This window comes from Microtus pennsylvanicus, chromosome 7 (assembly GCF_037038515.1).
Source record: "Microtus pennsylvanicus isolate mMicPen1 chromosome 7, mMicPen1.hap1, whole genome shotgun sequence".
NCBI lineage: Eukaryota > Metazoa > Chordata > Mammalia > Rodentia > Cricetidae > Microtus > Microtus pennsylvanicus.
The window spans coordinates 54869326-54896196 of record NC_134585.1 but is presented as its reverse complement, the minus strand read 5'-3'; the positions used below and the strand labels follow the sequence as shown (position 1 = coordinate 54896196).

The 26871-nt window shown below is 50.2% G+C and overlaps 1 protein-coding gene across 22 annotated transcripts in view; it reads right to left on the bottom strand.

The window, feature by feature from the left end:
* The window catches only part of Trerf1 (transcriptional regulating factor 1), a 222821-nt gene that overhangs the window by 48472 nt on the left and 147478 nt on the right, over positions 1–26871 (bottom strand). For all 22 annotated transcript variants that reach the window (XM_075980834.1, XM_075980842.1, XM_075980850.1 and 19 more), the window contains exon 4: positions 22867–22980. The gene's annotated coding sequence lies outside the window, so the exon portion shown is untranslated. The remainder of the gene's footprint in view (positions 1–22866; positions 22981–26871) is intronic.

Genomic DNA, 26871 nt, shown 5'->3' with positions numbered 1-26871 from the left:
GGATCTCTGTGAGTTCGAGACCAGCCTTGTCTACAGAGCTAGTTCCAGGACAGGCTCCAAAGCCACAGAAAAACCAAAAAACAAACAAACAAACAAAAAAAAAACAGAAGTTGCTCAAGCAATTTTTTCCCTTTATTTTTATTTTTTTTAAAAGATTTATTTATTATGTATACAATATTCTTTCTGCGTGTATGCCTGAAGGCCAGAAGAGGGTACCAGACCTCATTACAGATGGTTGTGAGCCACCATGTGGTTGCTGGGAATTGAACTCAGCACCTTTGGTAGAGCACGCAATGCTCTTAACCGCTGAGCCATCTCTCCAGCCCCCTTTTCCCTTTATTTTTATTTTATGCATGAGTGTTTTCCCTGCGTGTATGTTTGGGCACCATGTGTGTGGTGCCTGTGGAGGCCAGAAGAGAGCACTGGATCCCATGGGATTAGAGTTACAGATGGTTGATGTAATGGTTTGTCCTGTTTCTTTAAGAGAGAAGCCACGCCCACTCCCTCCCCTGTCTGTTTAGGCAAACTGATCTTCAGCTTCCAGCCTTAGTCCCTTCCTTTCCATATCTCTCTAAGAGGCAGCTTCTGTCTCTTCCTTCCCTCCACTTCTCCCCTTCCCCTCCCTCTCTCTCTGCTCTTCTCCCTTTTCTCTTCCCTTCTATAACCCACTAAATAAATAGCCATCTTCACTCTTTATGGTGTGCCTATCCGGCCCAGTCTCTCAACCACCACACAACTTCCTGCCTGGGACCCGGCTGCCTTCATGGCCTGCCGTGGTCTTGGGACCCACTGCCTGCCTCCGCTCAGGGACCTGCATCGTGGTCTCATGGCCCGCTGCCCACTGCCACCACTCGGGGACCTGCAGCATTTTACTTAAACCTTTACAATTGAGAGCAGCCATGTGGGTGGTGGGAATTGAGTCCAGCTCTTCTGGAAGGGCAGCCAGTGTGAGGAGTTGAGCCATCTCTCCATCTCCTGTGACTTGCTCATCATTGGGGAATTTGATCACAGCAGCAGGATTAAACTGGGATATACCCTCAAACAGAAATTACATTTTATCAAGGGGTCCAGATCTGGTCAGGGCCTGGTGTGTACACCAACCAGAAAGCACTGACCTAGCTGCATTCTGCCGAAGACTCGAACCTACGTAAGCGTGAGCATGGAGGAGAGACACAGTAGAACCACTCCTGTAATGTCCTGCTCTCAGAGCCTTGTGCCCTCATTGGAGGAGACAGATAAGGCTTCACCCCACCCCTGGCACCCCTATACCCAAAGAATATGGAATGTTTTTTACCTCAGCCCCTGGCATCCATATATCTAAAAAGTCTGAAATGTTTCGGTGGAAAGTTCCATCCCAAGCCCCCTCCCCTGGGAGTTGCCTCAGTCCCCAAGAAAGCCTGCCAAACAGTGACCCCTCCCCAAAGATACTCAAGACCATTCTCACAGGGTATTTAAACTGCCCCCCACCCCCAGAGAACAAACATGGTTTCCAGTCCCCTCACTAGGAGACTGGAAGTCCACCCCGGGGAGCACTGGCATCCATTAAACCTGGGCTTTTTCTAATTCGGTTTGATTTGGCCTGATTTGGATTATTGCGTTGGTGGAGAGGTCTACTGGGCCCGCAACAACTTTTCAATTACACTAAGATCAAGAAAGTTAGAGATTTACTAGACACACCTAAGTCCAAGGACAAAATGTCTACAATTCAGATCCAGAGCCTGACACCATTAAAGGCAAGAGTTCAGTTAACAAATACAGAGAAATCAGAATGGTCCAGTATAATGGGAAAAAGAGTTAGACATCAGGTCCTTCCCTTTTAGGAGTGAGAGGAACAGGCCCATATGGTAAGACTAAGTATGAGACTGTAGGGTGAGAGTCTGCTCCCCAGAAGTCCTTCTCCAAGGTCAGGCATTTGGGTTAATAAGGGTCTCCATTCATCCCCCCCCCCAGGAACTTATTGTCCTCCATTAACGTAGGACTGGTGTCTATTGTCAAAGTCAAGGCTAGCTTCCTTAGCCGACCTCAAGTCAAAGCCCAGCTCACACGACTCTTGTCTCCCATTTAATCCCAGGTGCAACTATAGAGTATAGAATGTGTAGTCTCTCAGTCAGTGATGGTGCACACGCCTTTAAGCCTTGTACTTGGGAGGGAGAGGCAGGCAGAGCTCTATGATCAAGGCCAGCCTGGCCTACAGAGCAAGTTCCAGGACAGGATCCAAAGCTATACATGGAAGCTCTGTCTTGAAAAACCAAAAATAAAAATAAAAAAAAGTGCAGTCTCTTCAGTTAAATACTGCTGGCAGCCATCCTGATTCTCCCTCAGTTCCTGCCTGTCCTCCACGCCCCTGCACCCACTGACTCCCACATTCTCTTCGGAACCTGAACCTCCTGCTGAAGCAGGTCTCTGGCAGTAACTGATCCATCACCTCATCCCACAATTTAAACAGGCATTGTTAGCATTCAGGCATTATGCTGGCCTGCCCTTGGTGACCTAGCAGGACACGTCACCAACAATAACCACTCCCTACGTGCGTGTGATTGAGAGTATTTCAGGCATCCCACTAGCCTGCTCCCAGAGTCCTTGGCTGTAGCCACGGAGAGCATCCCCTGAGTGCATGCGGTGTCAGCATTCAGGCAGATACTTGGCCAGTCCAGGGTCCTATGGTCACTATGTAGTCTGTGCACATGCACTAAGCCCCCTTTAAAAGTGAGCTCTGTCTGTTCCCCTCTCTCTTTCCCAGCTCCCCCAAAGAGGCAGGCAGACCTTTGAGCCACTCTCTTCCCCTATCCAATCCCTATCCCTAATAAACTCTCCATGTGAGATCTGTCTCATGAATATCTCTCTCTCTCTCTCTCTCTCTCTCTCTCTCTCTCTCTCTCTCTCTCTCTCTCTCTCTCTCTCTCCCCTGCCGTTTTTTTAAATTATAACTAAAACTTACCAAGGTTGCCAGGCTCCGCACAGCCCGCCCTAGGTCCACACTCATCTCTTCCTTCCTTACTCGTTTCTTCGGTCAGACTTCCCTACCCCACCAGTTCTGGTCGGTTCTCAGTTCCTGGAGTTTGCTGTTCTCGATTTGCATACCCTATACCTCACAGCTGGAGAACTCATTCCTCTCCTATTTTCTCACCTAGCCGCCTCTTTGGTGTCTCTGGAATCTCAGCTCTGCCTAAGCCTTTCTAAGAACACTCCCCGTGCCCCTCCTCTGGACCCCTTTCTTATTTATCCACAGAAAACCATCCTACTGTAGACTGTGCCAATGAACAAGAGAAAGTCCTAATGATGACCCAGTCTCCCTGAGTTAAGACACAGGTTGCACAGACACTAGAAAAAATCAGATTTCTCCATAGACAAACAGGACTTAAAGTGGGGAAGGGGACCTAGAAGAGCATTCCAGAGAAGGGAGCAACACGGATAAAGCCATATATGCAGGTGTCCACACAGGAGCATCACATCCTCATCAGAGACTCGCCAATAGGGCTGGGGAGATGGCTCAGAGGGCAAAGGCCTTACTGCCAAGCCTGTTGTTCTGAGTTCAGTCCCTGGGGCCCACAAGGTTGAATGAGAACCAGCTCTCCAAGTTGTGTTCTGACTTCCACAAGAGCATGCATGCACAAGTACATACATAAATAAAATGTAATTTTTAAAAAAAGGGGGAAAGTGCTGAGTGGTTAGGGGCCCTGGCTGCCCTTGCACAGGACCTGGGTTCTGCTCACAGCACCCACGTGGTGGCTCGCAGCTGTCTATAGCTTCAGTTCCAGGGGACCCAACATCCTCACCTGGCCTCTCAGGGTACCAGGTACACACACGGTGCACATACATGCATTCAGGCAGACACCTGTACACATGTTGCTCACCACAGACATGCATACACGGTATGGAAGGAAGCCGGATCATGTTGCTTCTGTCGCTGTGAAGCTCGCCTGAAGTGCTGGGGAGAGAGAGGGCTGGCTCTGCATTCTCAGCTGGAGGAAGAGATTCTCCATTCCTCCGCATACCCAGAGCGGGACTGTGGCTTATATAAGCACAGGCCCTAGGTGGACCTCTGGTGACCTCAGTTCCTGGGATGCCCTCAACATCAGCACCACCTGTGCTCTGGCTACACACAGACCCAAAGCTCAGAAACTTCGGGCAGGACCCAGCAGTCCGGATCTTTTTCTGTTGTACTAAGAAAGAGTATCAGGTCCAGGCCGGTCTCAAACTTGCTATGCAGCCAACGACCTTGAACTCTTTATCCTCTGCCTCTGCCTTCCAAGTGCTGGGGTTATAGGCGGGTAGCCACCAAGTCAATCTGTGTCCTAATGAGACTTCCTGGTGTGTCTCCTGTCTGCTCAAGTTGAAGGTCACACACAGTCTCAGGGGTCAAACAATACAGATAGAGAAACTGAGACCCAGAGATGTGCCCTCTCGGACTGGCACAGTGCCTGGCTCATGGCCACCATGAATATTTGCTCCACACAGCACAAGGAGGCCACGGCAACACCACACACTACTTACTTTGCCTGCGATGCGTGTATTTATCTGAATGTCTATTCACCGGCTGAAAACAACAGACAGAAGAGTACATACGATCCCAACTCAATGCTGGAAAATGCAGTGAAAAACCATGTTTATGAACAGCGTCTTCTGCTTCAGTCTCCAGCTACCCTGAATCCCTCCCAGAACATTCAGGATCCGACACATCCTGGGCACCAGCTATACACAGCTCCACGGACACAAACGGTGGCGTGCTAGGCCCCCAGGTCGTCATCCTGGCAAACTGTCATCTTACACGTATCATTGAAAACCCGGACACTGCTCATCAACTGGCTTGTTAATCGTAAAGCTGCTAGAACGCCAAGGATGTCACCGGATTCTTTTTCCTTTTTATTTACTTTAAGATAATTTTTGTATTGCTTTTGTTACCTTATGATTTTTCTAATGAGATAAGAGCTTTGCTAAGGGTGTCCCTATTCTTCCGAGTAACTGGCACCAGACGCATTTTAACGCATGAGCGACACCACTACTTACATATTTATTCTGCCAGTTCAGTGCCACAGACAAGACTCAGGTGCCCCGGAGTGAGCCAGACAGATAAATGACCGCTCAGAACTCAGTTCCACCTCCACACTCCATCTTATCACACAGACTCGGACAGACAACCCATGGCTTCTCTGCCAGTCATCCAGAGGCATCTCGTCTCTGTGACTGGGTCCTCACCTGTACCCAGTGAACACTTGCAGAACCAAAATGGTAGCTATTGTGGTCACTTCATCCCTAGAGGCTAGTCTTTGACATGGACTGAGCAATGAATGTCTTCTGTTTCCTGGAGGGCCAAGGGCCCCAACACACCAGAATCACGGAGCGCTGAAGACCACAGCGAGGCTCTGCAGAGGCCTCGTAGGAGCCGGCACACTTGCACAGAGAGAAGCAGCTACTAAGTACTATTAGCTAAGTACTATGTGCTGCCTGTTAGAACAGTGTGGACATATCATGAAAGTGGTCGCAGACTGGGTGGGTGTGAGCATGCTCCAGCACAACCGAGTCAAGACCTGGCCCCATGAGGGTTATACTTATACTTATGGATCCTGGAACTGGAATCTTCTCTAATTTTCTTTCTTTTTCCTTTTTTTTTGATTTTCGAGATAGGGTTTCTCTGTAGCTTTGGAGCCTGTCCTGGAACTAGCTCTTGTAGACCAGGCTGGTCTTGAACTCACAGAGATCCACCTGCCTCTGCCTCTCGAGTGCTGGAATTAAAGGCATGAGCCACCACTGCCTGGCTCCTCTAATTTTCTTATGACAAGGAAAAAACTTTACAGAGAGAGGGTCTTATTATGTAGCCCAGGATGGCCTAGAACTCACAGAGATCTGCCTGCCTCTGCCTCCCAAGTACTGGGATTAAAGGCTTGTCTAACAACTTCTTTTATTTAAAACAGTCTTTAGTGCAAGCTGACCTCTGACTTCACTTCCCTAATACTGTGATTACAGCACCATCCCTCATTTATGTGGTACAGACGATGGAATCCAAAGTTTTGAGAGAGCAGGATGAGGATGTGTAGCATTCTCTGGCACGCGCGCGCGCGCGCACACACACACACACACACACAGACACACACACACACACCCCTCGTTAGCTAACTGACAGCACAGGAATAGGTGTGTTTAGACCTGACCCAAGCCACAGCCTGGCCCTTGTCTCCAGCATTTTCCCTCACCCCCAGCTCAGGGCACCAGGAGATGGGGGTACAGTCTGCAAGGAGGACATGTGTCTTGGGGCCAGCCTTTGAGCCAGAGACAGACAGGAACACGAGGGGAGGAAGTTGACTTTGGCTGAAGTCTCTGTAGGACTTGTTTGCTTACAATTCAGAAGGGGTAACACCCTGCCCCTGCCAGACCACCACGGCTTGTTTGAGGGAGAAAATCCAAGAAGCCTTTCCTTTTCCGGCCAGGGCCATCATTTATAGACTGTATACATAGTTCCCCAAAGGGCTTTGGCTTACGCTTTAGGCAAATCTTCCTGCTGGCTTTTAGGGATGCTTAACTCAGATCCCTCTGGGATTCTCTCTCTCCACCCCACCCCCTTCCAGGAGGCAGCAGCTACAGGAGGGGGGTTCTTCAGGACGTGGGCTTGTCGGTTTTTTTTTTTTTGAGCAGAGGATGTCGAGATCCTAAATGCTTTCTGATTAGTCTCCTAAGTAAGGCTAGAGGGTATTTTACAACCCAGTAACCCTATTACAGATTGGTGGTTAGTGTCTAAATCTTCCCCGGTGGAGTATCTGGGGTGAGCCTCTTCCTTCCTGGCCCTGCTCCTCTCCGCCCAGGGTTTGAGGCTGGCTTACGGTCACTCTGAGGGACACTGATCTCTCTGTGCTCTAGTTCACTGACATCATTGCTTCTCTGAATCCCTAGGAATCAGCCGGGAGCCCGCCAGGTAGACAGGCTGGGCATAGCTTCCTGGCTCCTGCTCTGTGTGGAAACCTCTTGTCATCACTGCCAGTGCCATCTTTCCTCAGTCTAGGGAACGCTGGCATTTGCTAACTGAACTTGGGAGGCAGAGGCAAGGGGACCAAGAGTTTGAGGCCATCCTTGGCTATATGCTGGGTTCATGGGTTCAAGGCCACCCTGGAAGACCTGAGCACTTTTTGTCAAAAACTCAAACCAGAGGGCTAGAGAGATGCCCAGAGGGGAAGGTGCTTAGTGTCCAAGCATGAACTGGAGCCCGAGTTCGGATCCCCCGCATCCACAGTCAAGTTCTCCGTGGTGGCATGAGACTGCACCCCAAGGCTGAGGAGGGAGCACAGACAGCGACTTGCTGATGAGCTGGTCTAGTTGAAACAGTGAGATCCAGGCTCAGTGGGAAGACTCCATTTCAAAAGTGCACATGGAGTCACAGAGGAAGACAGCCGAGGCCGGACTCTGGCCTCCACGCGCTCACAAGTGGCTCTTCTCCGCAGGTGGCCAGTACCAGGTTGGTTGGTTGGGGCCACAGGCATAGAGTGGATGTGAGGTGACTAGAGGGGCACCGGGATAGAGCATGGAGCTCTGGGTTTTGTCCCAGAGACTCTCTGTGACCCCCAAAAACCGTGTGCTCTCTTTGGACGTCTTTGAAGTTTTACACATGCAAATAACTGAAGTAAAAGTTTCTTAGGAAAGAGCCTGACTAAATCCATGTAATCTCGGCGCATCTTTACTGACTTGTGAAACGAGACACAGTTGGTGTTTAGGGTCCACAGAATCAACCTGAAAACTGTTTAGCGGGTAAGGGCACAGAGCACTTTGAGCTTTGAGGAAAATTCCAGAACCAACGGACACCATTCTGTTTCAGGAGGGTGGAAGAGGTCGGGATCCCTGGCCTTGTGAGACCGACAGTCATGATTGACAGCTCGGAAGCTGAAGTCTGGACTCTTCATATTCTCTCAGACAAACCCACACCCGGGACCTGCTGCCCTGGCACTCTGCTATGACAGAGATGCCTCTGACCTGGCAGCCTGCCGGTTGGGGGTGCTTATAAAAGCCCCCAGGAAAGCTCACAAGGAGGAGGTGCCCTTCCACAGGCAATCCTGACTTTCCAGGGTACAGGCCACAGCGTAGGCTCCAGCCTCCTGGGAGAGTAAAGCTGTTCTAGTCAGGGTTCGGGAGGGGCAGTGGGTAGGTCCTTGTTGTTAGGGACCCAGGTAGAATCACCGTAGGGGAGAGGGGTGTGGAGCCCGGGCTCTCAGGAAATATCTACTATCATCCTGGAGGCACAGACTTTCTGAGTCAGTCCTGGGCTCACAGCCAGAGCAAGGATCCCCATCCAAGGAGCTGATATGGGCAGGGCAGGGTGGAAAGAAGAGGGGAGACATTCTCCTAGCTGCTCTGTCAGGCCTCAGGGAGTGTGCGGGGAGGGTGCAGTGGGTCATCTCTTACCCTAGAGTCTCAGAGTGAACTATTAGCTAAGAAAACACAAGGACACAACGACTCCATTGCTATGACCTAAGTCCCATACCCGACATCCTGGGGTAGGGGCATCAAGTCAAGAGAGCTGCAGGCCAGCACCACAGACCAGCTCCCCTGCAGAGGACAGTGGAGAAGGTGTGGCTGGCGCCGTCAGCCTGTGTGTCTCACAGACCTCTAGCTCCTGGGATTCCGAGTTACGGCCTCAGTGAACTGGACAGGTCTCAGAGCCCAGGACAAAGCTCCGAGACTGGACTCAGCCCCACAGTAGCCCCTGGTGAACTCGCCTCTGTCCTTCCTTGTGGCTGGAAGGCCCCGCAAACAGTGAAGATCCTGGGGGAGCCGCACTCACTGCCACAGACCCCGGCAGGCTCTCAGAGCCCTGCAAAGCTGCTCCAGGAATCGCATGGTGTGAAGAGATGAAGGAAAGAACTGGGTGGGGACAGAGCCAAGTCATGGGCCCAGTGGAAGACGGACACAGGAGGACTTATCCCAAACATCTTCTAAACGGCAGTGAATCATGATTAGGACTGCTTGTTGAAATCTACCAGTTACAGTCTGAACTGTCCTCCACAGGTATCCAGCTGGGGGTGCTGTTTGGGTGCTGTCACCCCTGAGACACCCCTTGATCCTGCCTGGACTTTCTCAAGGCATCCATCCTGTGGGTCACTGGCCCACACTATCTCACTGTCCCCAGTTTCTTGATGCTGGGAGACCAGAGGCTGAAGTGTTAGGCCCACCAGAGCCCCTGGAGATGAACTGAGAACTGTGGGGGGGGGGGAGGGGAGAAAGACCTGACCCTCGTGGATGCGGTGCAGGTCTGTTCTGCTGTTCAGCCAGTACTAGATTTTATCCCTCAGGAGGGGAACTGTATCTAATGCTTCTGCTTTTAGTCTCCTCCTCCCCTTCCACAGTGCCACCGGCGGGGCTCACAGCTGACTCACTCAGTGTTTATGAACACAGGGACCAAGTTTGTTGAACATAACCCTGCGAGAGCGCTTGAAGATGAGGAAGTCATGGAGCCAAAGATACTGTCAAAGAGCAGGATCCAGCTTAGGATGTCTGTGGGAGAGCCCTCGGCATCCTCAGGCCTACCAGGACCTCGTGGAAGCCAGTTGGGGGTGGGGGGCAGCCAGAATAGAGGGGTGTGGGGGGCAGTCAGAATAGAGGGGTGTGGGGGGATGGCGGCCAGAACAGAGGGGTGGGGGAGATGGCGGCCAGAACAAAGGGGTGGGGGGCAGTCAGAATGGGGGTTCAGAACAGGGGGGGACAGCCATAACAGGAGGGGTGGAGGGCAGCCAGAACAGGAGAGGTGTGGGGGGGGCAGCCAGAACAGGAGAGGTGTGGGGGGGGCAGCCAGAACAGGAGAGGTGGGGGGGGAGCCAGAACAGGAGAGGTGGGGGGGCGGCCAGAACAGCAAGAGAGACGCTAGTGCTGTGCCCATGAGCAGAACCCACTGGGAAGTACCCACAAGAATGGCATCTACCCTGTCTTATGCTAAGACCCCGCCTCCCAGTGACACAGGAGGCCTACTACCTCACTACCCTCACTATCGGTACCCCAAGATCACCATTCTCAGATGCAAACCCTTAGGACCCCCGGTGAGTTCTCTAGGATCTGCACCAGGAGTGGGTGTAGAAAGGAAGCGTATATGATGGCTTCTTCTGTTTCTTCTTTCTCTGTGGTTTTGGAGCCTGTCCTGGAACTCGTGCTGTAGGCTCTGCCTCCGAAGTGTTGGGATTAAAGGCGTGCACCACCACCACCCAGCCAGCTTGCTCATCTTTTAAAAATACTTTTTATTTGCTTGCAGTAGAATCTCCTATGGTACTTGCCGGCCTTAAACTCAGTTATGGATGAAGCTGGCTATAATTCCCAATCCTCTGCCTCTACTTTCTGACTGCCAGGTTTACAGGCAGGAAGCACCACACCTGAATGCTATCTGATTTTGGCACGGGGTTGAGCTGTGTAGCGCAGGCTAGCCTTTGTGAGGGGATGTCATGGCTGTGGGAAATGGTTGCTCTATTTGTGAGGTACCAGCAAGCAATGGAGAAAGTTGGTTGCCCCTCAGGTATGTGAAGGTTGGTAAAGGCATTATCGACCGTGTGCCATGATACCACGCCAGCTCTCACGTGCTATGGAAAGGCTAGCTGTCTGTGAACAGTGTCACATGACCCTGCTCCCCGAGAATGCCAGATGCCAGGGGGCTTTTCTTTTATAATACAGCTCAGGGAAAAGATAGAGTTTACAGTGGCTGTCAGGATGGGTGACAGCGACATCCAGATGTTGGGTTCACAAATGAGGCCTGGGAAATCTCAGTTTCATTTTGACACCTATGATGGCCTCTGTCCCTGGACAGGGATTTGTGTGTGTGTGTGTGTGTGTGTGTGTGTGTGTGTGTGTGTGTGTGGTTTTTCGAGACAGGTTTCTCTGTGTAGTCCTGCTGTTGTGGAATTCACGGAATTCATTCTGTAGACCAGGCTGGCCTCACACTCACAGAGATCTGTCTCTCTCTGCCTTCCGAGTGCTGGGAAGCATGTGCACCACCCCTGCCCAGCAGCTGGACAGGGATCCTGAGACCAAGAGAACGTGTGAGGCCCTTGACAGCGTGGCAAGTGAAGGCAGGCCAAGAGAAGGATGCTTGAAAGGGCTCGGTGAGCGATGCCTGCTGCCTCAGATTGAGCTCAATCAGCTCCTGAGAACTGTCCTCTGACCTCCATCCGCCACAACACATTAATTGATTAATTAACTAATTAATTAAAAAGAATGCCCAAAGAGCAAGGTTGGACCCAAAACATCTTCCTATAGCACTCAGCACACACACGGGTATAAACTGTTTTCCCAAGGAGCGCTTCCTTCACTCTGTGCTGAAGGGCTGACAGCATGTATATATACCGGAAGGAGGAGCTTGCGTCTACCGCTGGGAGATGGGATCTCCTGTGCGCACAATGGAGGGGACTTCTGCGCCTGCTCTGAAGGGCCACCCACACCCATGGCTTGTCTGCCACAAGACATGCTTCCAAAGAGACCCACTAGCTTCTTCCCCAGTCACTGTAAATCTTCCAAGTGTGCATGGCTGTGTACACGCTGTCTCCCAACCCACCCTGGGAGATGATTTGTGTGCACTGACAACATACCTGCCAGCTGCCAGCTCGACACGTCTAAATATTATGTTCTATTACCCAGAACATCACTCAAAAAAGTTAAAACAGCGGCAATATGGGGCTGGAGAGATGGCTCGGCAGCTTAGAGCACAGGATGCTGTTCCTTGGACCTAAACTCTTTTTCTTCCTTTTTAATAATTTATTTAATTTTATTCTATGCACACTGGTGTGAGGCTGTCAGATCCCCTGGCACTGGGGAGTTACAGCCAGTTGTGAGCTGCCATGTGGGTGCTGGGAATTGAACCCAGGTCCTCTGGAGGAGCAGCCAGTGCTCTTAACCATGGAGCCATCTCTCCAGTCCCCAGAAGACCTAAATTCTGTTCCCAGCAGCCACATTCACAACTTCTAATTCAACTGCAGGGGAATGGAATACGCCCTCTACTGGCCTCTTTGGGCACTGCAGTCACACCCACCCACACTCAAGATAATCACAAATGTACATAATGATACAAAAAAACCTTTTTTTTCCCTAAAGTGGGAAGAGAAAGGAGAAGAAAGCTAGTGTTTAAACAAAATTAATTTAATTTTCCTTATCCACCCTTTTTTCCCATTAAAATATTTTGAACGGAAGAATAAAAAGCCCATGGCTGTTCCTTCTGTGGCCCAGGGGGCAGAATTCAAGCAGGGGACCTGTGGGATCCACCCAGAGTGGGCTGAAGCAGTGGCCACGAGGTTTACCTGATGCCAGTTTAACTCAGAGAAGACATCCTTCCTGGATCACAGTTCCCCAGCCCGAGTCTCTAACAAGGGGAGCAAGGAATTTGAGAGGCACGCAGGTTTCATGGCCAACAGTAATATTCTAGAAAGTGCTATAAAAGCATGGACATTACTCTGTTACCACTAAAATCCCGACTGTCGGAACTGTTTTCTCTCTCTATTTCAAAGAGAAGGAATTAACACACAAAGGATGGTCTTCCAGTTTTGTTACTTTTTGTTTGTTTGGCAACAGTGCCTCCTGTAACCCAAGCTGGCCTCCAACTCACTGCCTAGCCAAGAATGACTTTGAACTCCTGATCCTCCTGCCTCTGTTCTGACAAGTGCCTCCGAGTTCTTCTTACAACCCTTGACACGCTGCTTTCCATGGGGCTAACAACCCTATCAAGGGCTCGGATTACAGGTGTGTGCCCCCACATCTGGCTTTAAGCAGCAATGGCAGTGAAGCCCAGGGCATAGAAAGGAACTGAGCTACAACCCAGGTCAGGATCTTGTTAAGGTCGCACCATGATGGCCAGCCCCCTCCAGTCCTCTGGTGCCAGAGGACGAGGCTTGCACAACACTCTGCACACAGCATTGCTCAGTACTGCAGAGCCGACTAGCTCAAGGCTACTCCCCTCTTGCTGGGTCCTTGCAGTTCAACTGTGACCTCTGAATGTCATCAGTTGACACGGAAGTACAGAAGCATTTTAGGATCCAGCCAGCTCTCCACACTTGGGTGTAAATTTGGAACTGGGAGAAAGAATGCGGTGTAATTCAGGCTTCCTGAGCTAGTAAAGGAAAGGGCTTTGATTCTGAGCAACTAGATCTCACCACTGCCTGGAACTCCAGGGGATCTGACGCCCTCTTCTGGCCGCTGCAGGCGCCGTACGCACATAAATAAAGTATAAAAGCAGGGACATGATATACTTTACCCCAAAGTGAATGAATGAACGACACTTCAAGGGCTAAGCGCCCTTCATCTCAAACATCTCACTAGAGGAAGACAAAATGCTTTCTTCACAAAGTCAGCTTCTGGGGTCAGAAGGTCAAGGTTCAAATCCTCCACAGGGCCACACCGTTTGCTCCAGGTTTTTGCTATGGTGTGTGTGGGTAGGCCGGTGGTCAGCACCGGATGTTTCTCCTAGCCCACTTTGATTTGGGGGCTCACACTCACTGATTTGGCTAGGATAGCCCCAGGGGACCTCCTGGCTCTGTTTCACCAGCATTGGGACATAAGTCACCTGCCTGGGTATTGAACTCAGGTCTTCTCACTTGCAAGACAAACACTTTACTGACTGAGCCACTCCTGAGCTTCAGAACCTCAGTTTTGACTTCTTTTTTCTCCTTAAAAATTAATTCTTTTTATTTTATGCTCATGAGTGTTTGTTTGTACCACACCCTGCCTAAAGCCTTTGGGGGCCAGAAGAAGGTGTATCTTCTGGAACTAAAGTTTCAGGTGGTGGTGAGCAACCAGGTGGGTGTTGAGACCTCTAACCTGCAAGAGCAATTGTTCTCAATTCTGGTATCCGCAGAGGAGGACAAGCACTGGCTACCCTTGGGTGCTTCTGAAGATTCTATAGACTGGGGACCACACCCTGCTCCACTGGGGATGGGTGCAGTGCTGGACAGGCTGGGGTTTCTGATGTTTGCTTTTAGCATGGCTACAGTTCCGATCAGGCCCAGTGACTCAGCCATGACTAGTTGGGTTTGGTTATTTGTTTCCTGGGAAACCTTCAGGCTTTCCTGTTCCAATTACCAGAATGGAGTGACTTAAGAAGGAAGACTGAGGCCCTGGCAGCCTGGAGTTCTCTTAGTGTAAGGACCAATGACCCTGCTTAAGCCTGTGCCCCCAAGAGCCAATGCTCCAGGGTGCTTCCAGAGTGAAGGTCCCAAGCATTGTGGGAGAAGGCTCGGTCACCCCCTACCAGGTAGAGCAGTCACCAAGGAGGGCAAAACTGCTGGTTTTCTAGGTAACTTCCTGGGGTTCGTGCTAGCACATGCATGCATATGTGTGAGTGTGCAGGGTGGGTCTGAACGTGGCTATGGGCCAGGCCAGATCCTCTCACCTGGTATTAGTGGTAGCAAAGGTGTGGTGGAACCAGACCAGATGCTGCTCAGGCCACGCCCATCTGCAGCTGCATCTCTCTCCCAACTCACAGCTGATTCTGTGTACAGGCCTCAGACCATTAGACTCCAGGCTTTCAGGGGCTACCAGTGACGCATTCCTAACTAAATGGGCCTTTCTTTCCCATTTCTCTACATCCTCAAGGTCACATAGTCCTTCCTCTGAAACAGAGACTTTTACTACCCTGAAATCCAAGACAGTCTGATGAAAAGCTTGAACTCCAAACCCAAGACCTTTCAAGACAGGCCTTTGCCCCCTGTGTTCCAGATTCCGAGCAGTTCAAGTCCTCCAGGAAAAGAGAGATCACGGTGTCATTGCTACCTCATACATAGCAATGCCTGTAATTCTAGGATGCTGAGGCAGGAGGACTTTATATGCAAAGCAAGCCTGGACTATGCAGTAAGACCCTACAACAGCAAACAAACAAAGCAAACAGTGGTGAAGAGTGTACTAGCTGCTCTTTCAGAGGCCCAGGGTGAAATTCCAAGCACCCGCATGGCAGTTCTCAACCAACAGACTCTAAAGGACCTGCCATCCTCTTCCGGCCTCCGAGGGCACGGGATGCACATATGCAGATAAAACGCTCAGACACATAAACATTATTTTTAAAAATTTAAAACAACAAAAATACAATAATATGCATTAATGAAAAGTCTAAGCGGTGCACCCAGGGGACTGGGGTCATCTCAGCCCAGCTATGGGACCACAGAAGGCAAGACTCTTATTTCCTGTGCTGAGAAGCCCACGCTCTCAGGAAGCTGGCAGCATGGCCACCATTGCCTTGTTTAGCATTGCAGCCTTTCATTCCACTGAATGACAGTCACACCGTCCTCGCATCCAGGGATGCGCTGTCTAGCAGAGTCACCCCAGGGATGCAAGCCTGGAGTAGTCTCAGCTCCACGAGTATCATCTGTTCATCTCCCCTGGTTGAAGGTCCCCACGCCTTCAGACCCATTCCAGCCTCCCAGACTTGGAATGAAAAGCGTGAAGTCAACTCTCTGAGAACAACCTGAGGGACGTGGTCACCTAGGATCTCTGAGCTGAGTGATGGGCGCTCTAGGGAGGCAGAAGTCCAGAGATCCACATCCCAACAGACGGATGTGCACAGAAGCCAACTGCTTTCTACCCAGGTGCCTCCACGGAGCCCAAGTCAGAGGACATATGCCATGAGCACCCTTCAGGAAGACAAGAGGGCCCCAAGGCGGCTAGAGAACGCAACTACTGTTTGTGCTGTGTCATTACTGAACACGCCTCGCAGCCTCTGACTAGTTCTCACGCGCCAGCCTTTCCTCTCCACTCTTGGTCTTCTTGACTCAAACCAAGGCTCTCTGTGTCTGACTCTGGGCTCACAGATTATCTCCTGCCACCGGAAAGTTAAACTGGGCTCCTTTAAGACCACTTCCCCTGCCTGCTCCCCCACCCCCACCCCGTTGCTAAACATTCAGGAAATGCAAACCCCACATAAAGATAAGCTGGACCAAACAGCAGAGGACCAGCTCTGTGACCTTGTTGGGCAGTGGCTTCCGTTCTTGCACCCCAGACTGCAGAACGCAGGGCCTTCACCTAGGATGAACTTCAAGAGGGAACTCGGCATGAGGGGTTTCTCCAGATGATACCCTGAAATCCTGGACCAGGATATTGAAACAGTGGCTCTCCCTCCACACTAGCTTAGGTGATTCCTACAGACGGAGCCTACTGGGGGAAGGAAGGCTGGAGAGATGGCTCAGCAGCTAAAAGCACTTGGCTGACTTTCCAGAGGACCTGAGTTTGATTCCCAGCACCCACATGGTGGCTCATAATGGCCTGTGACTCCATACCAGGGGATCTAACCCCCTCTTCTGGCCTCCCTGGGTACTTCACCCAGCACTGGGAAGTGGAGACAGGAGGATTCCTGGAGTTCACTGGCCAGCTAATCTAGCCTAATCTGAGTTCCAGGCCAATGAGAGGCCTGTCTCAAAAGACAAGAAGGACACCTAGGGTCATTCTCTGGCTTCTACGTGCACAAGCAGAGGTGCATGTTCCCACCCATGAGCGTGCCTATACACGAACACATACATGTAAACATAATACATACATAGTTGGTCATGGTGGCTGATGCCTGCCACCGTACCTAACTCAAGAGGCTGAGGGGAGAGGATGGCCACAAACTTGAGGCCAGTTTAAGTTAACAGAGTGAGAGAGACCCTGTCTCAAAATTCACAAATATACAAGTAAACACAGAAATATATATGTAACAGAAGGGCGCATACCTATGACTGGTACCAGTCGGGTTCTTAGGGTAGTTTTAGAAGAGAGACCACTCGCTCAACAGTGAGGAGCTGATGGCTAGTTTCCAGAGCAGCACTTACTGACTCAGAGGGGAACATGTTTCTGTCAGCTCTGATGGGACCTGGCCCAGGGCACCTCCTGGTTCTACACCCAGTAACTCTGGCACCCCAGGCTTCCCAGACAGCCCTGGTCATGCTGCACCCTGCCTCCTGGTTCTGGAATCATCTCCACAGATGTATCCAGGACAAGCCCTTGCCTCGGCCAGGGCTCAGGTGCCCTGCGGGAATCACCAATGGGAAATATTTCATCTGCCCATTGAGCTCCCCATGGGCAAGGCCAGTTGATGCAAGAGCTCCGTCTTGACTTAGAGATCTGAGTAAGTAGAAGCAAGGAGGGGCAGGAAGGCTGAATCACCCAGCAGAGAGGCAGTCAACAGACTGAGGTTTACTGTGGGGTTGGGCCTTTAGCCCCAGGCATGTGGGCCAGGCCACTCATTTGATTGAGAACATCAGGATATCATCTCCTAATTGTACGAGAGAAAAACTCTTCCCTAATCCCATCCACCTCCAGGCCCAGCTTGCCTGGCAACCTCCATCGCTCCAAACAAGCAAGCAACACGAAATGATTCAAATAGATTTTGGTCCTCAACAGTCTCAGATTTTAGAGAAAGGTGCCAATCTCTGTGTATGGCTAGCCACCTGTTGAGTCTTCCCTCTGATTATTTTACTTATGTATTTGAGACAAAATGTTACTCTGTAGACCAGCCTGACCAGAAATTCCATCTGTAGCCCAGGCTACCCTCAAACTCATGGTGATCCTCCTGCATCAGCTTCCCGAGTGTTGGGATTATATGTGTGAACCATCATGTTCAGCTTTTGAAATGGGATCTCACTGTGTTGCACAGGCTGGCCTTGAGTTTCTAATCTGAAGGGGTCTTCCCACTTCTGCCTCCACATGGCTGGGACTACAAACACGTGGTCACACCCAGCTCCTTGGTTTCTGTCTTAAATGCTCCTGTTCAGAGACTGCCATCAGTAGCGAGGCGGAGTGCTCCATTCGCTCGAGATTCCCACCTCCACTTTCATCCCGTCTTATAAACCAGCTCTGTCCACTTAGAGCACCAGGCGCAAAGAGATCTGGTCTCAGGGCCAACCAGACACAGCCTAGAGTCACCTGAGGAGAAAGCTCTCATCAAGAACCGCCTAGATCAGATTGGCCTGCAATCATGTCTGTGGGGAATTACCTTGATTGTTAATTGACGTAGGAGGGGTGTATGTGTGAGCCAGCAAGCAGTGTTCCTGCTTCAAGTTCACGTTTGAGTTCCTGTCTTGACTTTCTTAATGATGGTCTGTACCTTGTAGGATGAAATAAACCTTTCCACCCCCTAATCTCCAGAGAGTTTTGTCACAGCTTCAGGGTACAAGGTCTCCGCATCTCACCTCAGTCCTGGAACAGCACTGTCTACTGTCCTCAGGTGGCAAGATGGCAGCTTAGAGAAGCAAAGTTGACAAAGGTGTTATAGCTGGGGCACACTTAGCACATTCCCCTGCCCCATAGCTGTCCCCTACCTGACCCACCTGACCCGGTGCTCCACAGCCATCCCTCATCCAAACCAGGTGCTCCACAGACATCTTTCACACAACCCAGGTGATCAACAGTCATCCCCCACCTGACCCAGGTGCTCCACAGCCGTCCCTCACCTGACCCAGGGCTCCACAGCCGTCCCCCACCTGACCTGGTGTTCCACAGCCGTCCCCCACAAAAGGTTCACAGAAAGAGTCACAATAGTCAGGACGGGTAGCTGGAGAAGAAGCCACATGGGGAAGGGGCAAAAGTGAGGACAGCAAGTGAGGGTCCTGGGCACATGACTTTGGGGGTCCAGAAGTGCTTGACAGGATGGGAACAAAGCAGGAAGATTTGCTGGTGACCACTGAAGAAGCAGGTCACCAAATATGCAGAAGCCACTTCCTGTCTTGTGGGAGATAAACAACAGACTCAAACAAGTCTCCCAAAGCCGTCCGGCTATCTGAAGCACCCTGACACAAACCGATATTCTTTGTGAACATCCTAGTCCAAGATGGTCACGGATGTCTTGGGGACAGGGAAGGTGGAAAAAGAGGGGTCTAATTCTCCCTAGTCCTCCCAGACTAGCCTGTGACAGTGACCTCTCTGGGTCTTGGTTCACTCGAAAGTGAAAAAAGATTAGAAGTTTCTGCTCAATAGTGTTCTTGAGATGGTGGTGGCAGTGGGGAGAGCCAGGGCGGGGAGAGCACGAGCAGGCGATACAGAGACAGAGCCTTTCTGATAAGACAGAGCAGCAGACAGCCTGCTGGACACTTCTCCCACCTGAATGCTAGCCAGGCCCGCCCCTGCTTAGCTTCTAGATGAGACAAGACCACGCGTTCAGGGTGGCATGGTCGTGGGCTCTACTCAACATTTCTAACTGAAATAATAAGGGGCACGTGCCTTCAACTCCAGCAGAGGCGGGAGATCTCCCTGAGTTCAAGGCTAGCTACCACTACATAGTGGGAACCATATCACAAACCAGCAACTTCTGAGAATCAAGGTTTCTGGGAGCACTCAGTGCCAGGAGCTGTGGTGCCGTCTTTTCTACACAACAAGGCCACTTTTCAAAACAAAGCAAGGGAAAGCAACCCCCACACTGTGGTTCTCAACCTTGGCTGTTAAACTGACTGGAATCACCATGGGAACACGTATGTGTAGAAATTACATCCATTAGACGGACTGAGGGAAACCACGGTCTACAGGCAAAGGCTGGAGTCCTCACCAGCTGAGTATTGGTGCTCTGGCCATTGCCTCAGGTTCACGGACCGTGACTTCCGCTGGCAGGAGGGGGGGGGACGGACACAAGGACGGGACGGAACTATGCTATCCTGAAGCTGTTTCTATGAGGTATTTTATCACAGCCACAAGAAAAGGAATTGATAATACAAACAAACCTCTAAGCACACACATGCACAAGTCCCAGGAGTTGTCCTCGACAAATCTCACTGAAGGACAGTGCTAAAGGATTCATTTCAGGGAGATGAGAAATGATTCCAGATTTGGGAAAGGAAAACCCCAAAGTCTAAGAAAAGAAGGTGGATAGGCATTAGGGAAAACCTGCACCAAAACCAGAGAACAAGAGTGTCTGATTTTAGCGGACAAGCAGGGTCAAGGGACAACACAAGAAAATTAGAGTGTGTAAGTTGGGAGAGGCAATGGTTAAAATGAAACCAGCCTGCGGTTCTGTATTATTTGGGAGGAGGGGAAACATTGGTTAATTTTAGACCTTAATATAGCTGTTAAAATATCCGGGGCAACCACTGAAAACAGGCACAGAATACATAGATTCTATGATAGCGAGAAGAACAAAGGGGGAAGCCAGTTCAGAGTACAAGCATGCTCACAAGGTACCAGTGACCCTAATTTGTTCTTAAGCCACGCAATGAATCTTTTTTTTCCAATGGTTTTTCGAGTCAGCATCTCAACCAGTGGCTTGGGAAGGCCTTGAATTTGGAATCCTCCTGCCTCAGCTTCCTGAGTGCTGGAATGATAGGAATATGCTAATCTACCAGACAAAATAGATAATAAACAAACCCACACATCAGAGAGCATTGCTTTAAAATATATAAAGTAAAAATGTCAGCACTACAAGGAGCAGTTGGCAAATTCATTAGGAAATTTGAACACTTTTTCTTTCTTTTCAGGAGCTCATGGAGGTGTTGGGTACTGACTCTAGGGGTTCACACCTGTGAGACAAGAGACCCACCATTGAGTCGTGCTCCCAGCTCACAACTCTTTGAATAACTAAGACATTCAGCATACAGAATCGGAAAAGGATTTAATATAGATGATTTGTGCAGTGCAAAGAACAACCAAGCCTTGTGTGGTGGCTCAGGCCTTTCGTCCCAGCATTCTGAGAGTTTGGTCTGTAGGGTGAGTTCTTGGTTAAACAGAGAGACCCTGTCTCAAACACAAGCAAGCAAACAAAACCATACCCCGAAGTCAACCTTATTGTGTCGATCATGTAAACAAAATTAAATGCAATAATAAAAGAACACATATTCTTTCAGGGATTAAGAAAAATGGAAGAGATTATATATAAAATATAGAGAAGAAGTCCACAGAGTAGCTCAATATACATTCTAAGTGCTCTCAGAGAATCTATAATCAATCTACTTTGAGAGGAGAGAAAGGTCTGTCTGTCTTTCTCTACACCCCTCTTTTCCTCCTCCTTCCTCCTTCTTTTCTTCTCTCACTACGCATCCATGACTCGGCTGGACACCACCTGCCTCTTCTCTCAAGCACTGAGTCCACGGGTCTGCAATCATGCCGGCCACAGCCCGCCTTTCTCCAACAGAGGGAAGAGTGAGGGTTGAAGGACTCCTGAGCTTGGTACAAGTTGAGGAAGCAAGTGACAGGGCAGACACTGGAATCAAGTCGACTCTTTCTAACACAGAGAAGACGAAGGGACAAACTGAGTGACACCAGTGTCTAGGTCAGAGTTGTACAAAAAAGTAGTATCATGACATACTTCTTCAAATTCAAAGATGAGTCTGAGGTTCCAGGTGATGGTGAGGGGTGAGCAGACAGAAATTACAGAGGAGCAGAAGCAGTCCCAAGGGTAAGGAGGACTTTCCACCAAGTGTCTGTGACGTTCAGTCTTCACCACCAATTCGACAAGACAAGAATTACCACAGAAACAGACTTCTGGGTCAATGAGGGTATCCAGGAAGTTTTAACTGAATGTGGGGGACACCATCCTCCGGGCTGGGGATCGCAAAATAAATATGCAGAGGGCTGCAAGTTTAACACCAACACTTAGCTCTCCGCTTCCCGACTTCAGACACAGTACGCCCTGAAGCCTCATCCTCCGGCTGCCATGTCTTTCCCCCATGATGGGCCGTACCCTTCACAAACGAGAAAATCCAGACCAACCCTTCTCTCCGTAAGTTGCTTCTGCCAGGCTGTTTGCCACAACAGAAAGGTAACTGAAGGCCTCTCTTTTGACTTCTGTGAGGGACATGGGTCTGTCCATCTCTAACCAGGAGTCCCACACTACAGACTACTCTTAGCAATTCCATCCTATCCCACAGATATTTTTGAAAAGGTGAACTTATTTTTATTTGATTGGTGTGAGTGTTCGCTTGCATGCATGCATGCATGTGCACCAAGTGCATGCGATACTAACGGAGGCCTAAAGAAAGTTCTAGATTTTCTGGAACCAGAGTTACAACCTGCTATGAGCCACCATGTGGGTGCTGAGACCCTAAGCTGGGTTCTTTGCAAGTGTAGCCCGTGCTCTTAATCGCTGTCATCTCTCCAGGCCCATATCCCAGAGATTCACTCATTCAAAATCCCCTAAGAGACCCAACGCCGGCCCAGGTTCAGGGGGGCGGAGTCCTTTCTGCCCCCACCTGACCTTCAATCACCAAATGAGTGCAACTTGCCTTGCTAGCCAACACACTTCGTGTGTGTGTGTGTGTGTGTGTGTGTGTGTGTGTGTGTGTGCACAGCACATCCGTGAAGGTCAGAAGACAACCTTGGTGTCAGTCCTCAGGCGTCTTCCACCTTTTGTCTCTTACACTGACCTGGAACTTTCCCCAGGATTCTATACTAGCTCCTGCACAAGCTCCAGGATCGGCCTGCCTCCAATCCCCAAGTCTCCATCACTGGGACTATGAGAACATACCACTGAACCTGACTTTTAACTCAGAGTCTAGGTATCCCAACACATGCTTTACCAACTAAACCATCTCTCTAGTCCCAACACGAGGCTTTTGGTTTGTCTGTCAGTGTGTAGCCCTGGCTGGCCTGGACCTCCATATGTAGACCAGGCTGGCCTTGAACTCAGAGATCGGGCTCCCTTCCAAGTGGTAAGATTAAAGGTGTGGACGTGGCTGTGCATAAATTTTTTTTTTTCGAGACAGGGTTTCTCTGTGGCTTTGGAGAATGTCCTGGAACTAGCTCTGTAGACCAGGCTGGTCTCGAACTCACAGAGATCCGCCTGCCTCTGCCTCCCGAGTGCTGGGATTAAAGGTGTGCGCCACCATCGCCCGGCTGTGCATAAGTTTTTAAGTCTATGCTTTCCCCAGTACCTCCCATTCTTCCAGCACGCCACGACGGCTAAAAACAGCACATACAATTTGTCTAAAGGAAGCATCTATGTTGAAGTGGCTTCCATGAAGCCAGCAAGCTCACCTTGACCGTGGTAGTGGATGGCTGTGTTGGGGGCCTGGCTCTGGGGGCTTCTCCTGCGGCTGGCCAGTCATGCTGTTCTCATGCTGCTGGGCAGGCGGAATAAGAGACCTGGGTCTGAGGGAAAAGGAGAAGGCAGGGTCATTTTCTCATCATCCAACAGAGGCCACTGGTCCAGAGCCCGAGGCGTTCCAGAGGCTTCCTGTATCCTCCCATGCACTGTGGAAACAGGTGGGCGGGTGCACAGCACAGGTCTTTGCCAAGCTGTGTAATGTGTCCAGAGGACCCCGAGGAAGAGGCCGCTAGGATGACTTAGACGAGGTCCCCAAAATAGCAAGGGAGTTAACGGGGAGCTGTGGAGAACGGGACGGTGCTTCTTACAGTGCTCCTCATGCCTCACGTCTGCGGTGAGTTCCAAGTACCGTGATGCAGTACTTCTGTTGGCTACAGGTGCCGTTACACGGTATTTCTCCTACTGCTTGTAACAAAAATCTCTTTGTTTTGCATTTTAATTGCTCAGCAATTGACAAATATTTTTCTGATATATAATACAAATTCAGTGCTGGAGAACGGAAAGATACTCAAAGACACAAAGACAAAGCTTTTTTTTTTGTTTTAATTACTCAATGTAGTAGATTATTGTAAAGTGGATGCGGGGATCCCTAGGCGCCTACTCTCAGTTTCTGGCTTCCCACATGGACTGAAGCAGGAGCACTGTACTGGGTGAGCCCCATTCTTGGATTATAGTTGGGGAGCACAGCTATGGTGCGGACACCCATGTGCTAATGGTCCTCCCAGCCACCCACCGAGGGGTTTGGCTGGGGTCTTGGTTCAGAGGACTGGGAGGGGCTAGACATAAGAGTAATTTCAAAGTCTTCCCCAGGACAACAGAAAGGTAACTCTGAGGAACCACAGCGTGGACTTTGGAAAGTGTTCCCAGCTGTCTGGAGCTAAGTATTGTCACCACGTGCTACGATCTGGAAATGAGCAGCAAGTTCACCTGCCCTGAGCCTCCTAGTGATACATTCACCTTCCCAGTCCAGGCTCTAGCTGCCTCTCTGAGTCAGAACAAGACCGCCATTAACACTGACAGAAGGCACTTCGTTTTCCAAATACTAAGAGGGTCACCAGTGTTCATTTCACTTGATGGTATAAAAATGACCCCACATGTATATGTGAGCACGTGTGGAGGCGTCCTTAACTGCTCATTTCCTCCCTGGACAGGATTTTCAGGTGAGCATGGAGCTCACCGTGGACCCATCGCAGCGTGGACCCCGTCTCTGTGTTGGAACTGCACACAGGTTGCCCTGCTCACGCAGCACTTAGGAGTCCTAGGGATTCAAACTCCCGATCCTCGTGCTTGTGTGGCAAGCTCTTCAACTACCGAGTCACCACCTCATAAAAACAACTGGAGGGAAAACAACAGCAAACAAAACCAACCAGGAGTTCGGGCTGCTCTCACATGGTGGTCACACCGTTTGCGACTTACGTGGCAAGAGACTGGACACTCAGGTCTGGCTCCATGGGTACCAGGCATGCACATACATGGAGGCGAACACAAAATAATACATACAGTACACACAAAATTAAAATAAACAAGTCTTTAAAAAATTAAAACCAGATATATCCATTAGGTTTGTATGCCTGCCGTGTGCACACGCTCACGAGGGTTTGAAGGAGTCACAGTGGCTGCGGCAGGCAGAGGACAGCTTCCAGAAACTGGTTCTCTCCTTCCACTGTGTGGGGCCCAGGGAGCACCTTTACCTGACCAGCCCTCTTGATTAAAGAAAAAAAAAATCAAGAAACCCTTTGTTAGCATGTCAGCTTTAAAAAAGGGGGAGAGGGGGAAAAAGCCTTCCATGCCTGCCGCCTTCATGATTGCCCTGTGCTCAAGGGAGGCATTTCAAGCCATTCTCTCCCATCTCGATATTCAAGAGCAAATGCTCTGAGCTTCTGTGTCTCCCCCTCCCCGCTGTGTCTCTGCTTTTAAGTAATTCTTATTTTAAACTTTAGAAACAGCTAGCCCTGAAGAAGAAAATTTCCCCTTTCAAAGGCTTGTTTTCTTTTTCATGCAAACACACACACACACACACACACACACACACACACACACACACCCCTAACCTAAACTCTAAAGCATCTGCAATTTTGGAGTTGTCTGCTCACAAAATTCTATCAAGAGGATCATCGTAAACATTCCCATGGCAACGGAAGTTTTCTGAAGGATGTCTGTACCATGCCAGAGATGCTACATCATTAACTCTGAACATAGGCAGAGAGAAGGTTCTGGGGAAGACGTGTTTGTGTACAAAACGTTAATACAGCTATTGGCATCTGAACAGCAGACCTTATGGAGAGCCAAGAGATGGTGGCAGGGAGTGGGAAAAGGCTCCCCTGTGGACCACGAGTCCTTGGAAGGGCTTGTCTCTCCAGGATGCCTTGAACCCAGACCAGCAACTAGGATTGTCATCTACTGTACATCAGCTTGGGTATCCCTCTAGCTCCCTAACGAGCCTTAAGAGAGACATAGACAGCTAGCTATGGGCTGGGGAGACTCGAAAATGCCTGCTGCCAAGGTTTTCTGGTATCTGTACACACATGTACACACGTTTACACACTCACACTAGCAACTACATATTCCGTATACAGAACAGCACACACACGCACGCACCCCATACAGCACACACGTACCCTACCCATTTAAAAAAGCTCCCAAGACCAGATAATTACAATTGCCCTTTCTTACTAAGATGAAATTATCGGCTGGAATGAAGGGAAGGAAAATTAAATTAACTAGCGCAGTCTACTCAAGCATCCATGCCTCCATCAGTTGTACTGTGCAGTAACGAGAGCCTGGCAACAAACACACGGATCACGTGAGCAGCTCTGGCCTGACTTCCGGGAGCTTACAGTCTGGTGTCAACTGACTAGGAGTTAGGAACAACCCTGAAGGTGGTGACCTGGAGAAGCTTGGCCGCTACAGCACTAGACCAACACAGAGAAGGCTGGCAGTGCGTCCCACGGGAATTAGCCTTGAAAACCGGCCCAGCAGAGCCAAGGAAGGCGCAGAGGACAGGTGCCGCAGTGAGGCCCTGGGTTCAGTCTGCGGCGTGAAGGAGCGTGGCTTCTTCCCGTGTAAGCCTGGCTTTGTCCCTGTGTTCTAATCCCTGTGTCATCAAACAGGCATTCAAGCTGTGTGATTTTTGTTCTTTCTTTGTAATTAGTTCCACCAGGTTACCTGGAGAAACCAGGAACTATATATACATCACTGCAAACCCCCCTCCTCCTAAGCTGGCATGAAGTATCCAAAATCGGGGCCCTTTGCCCTCTCCCAATGCATTAGACGCCCTGAGTGTGCTGGTCCTGCTCTTTCTCCAACACCCATCTTGGCTAGCTTCAATCTGGCCAATGGTAAACTTAGCTGGCCAGCACCGATGTAAGATGGGCACTGGGTGTGTAGGCCAGCGGGGTCAGGAGGTAAACCTGGGGGTGTAACCCGATGCTAATCACCTCTGACACAAGGCCCTAGGTTCAGTACTCAGGAAAGCAAAAAGTTAGGGCTGCAGGAGGCTCGTGTATCTGTCAGGAGGAGACCCTGACTCATGTATAGACCATGAGTAGTCAGGCTAAGAAGATCTAGCTCCAGTTTGGCCTTGCAAACATTGGCCACACAGCATTGTTCCAGAGAGAGAGAGAGACAGAGACAGAGACAGGAAGTCCCACCCACAGGGGTCTCATGAATCAGGTCTACACTAAGCACACTTGCTGTACCCAACAGGCCCTGGCAAACGGGACAGCCATTACTGTGGGGACAGCCATGATTCTCCCTCAATGTGAAAATCAAGAGAAATCTACAAAGACTGCTCAGTCAGGTCTTGCCCAGCTGCGCAAGGCTGGAAGTCAGTCTCTGTAACTGACTGACAGTCCCAAAGACGCATGGGTTTTTGGTCAGTCTTCAAGGATTCACGACTACCGTACTGGATCCCAGAGTAATACAATTACCTGGGG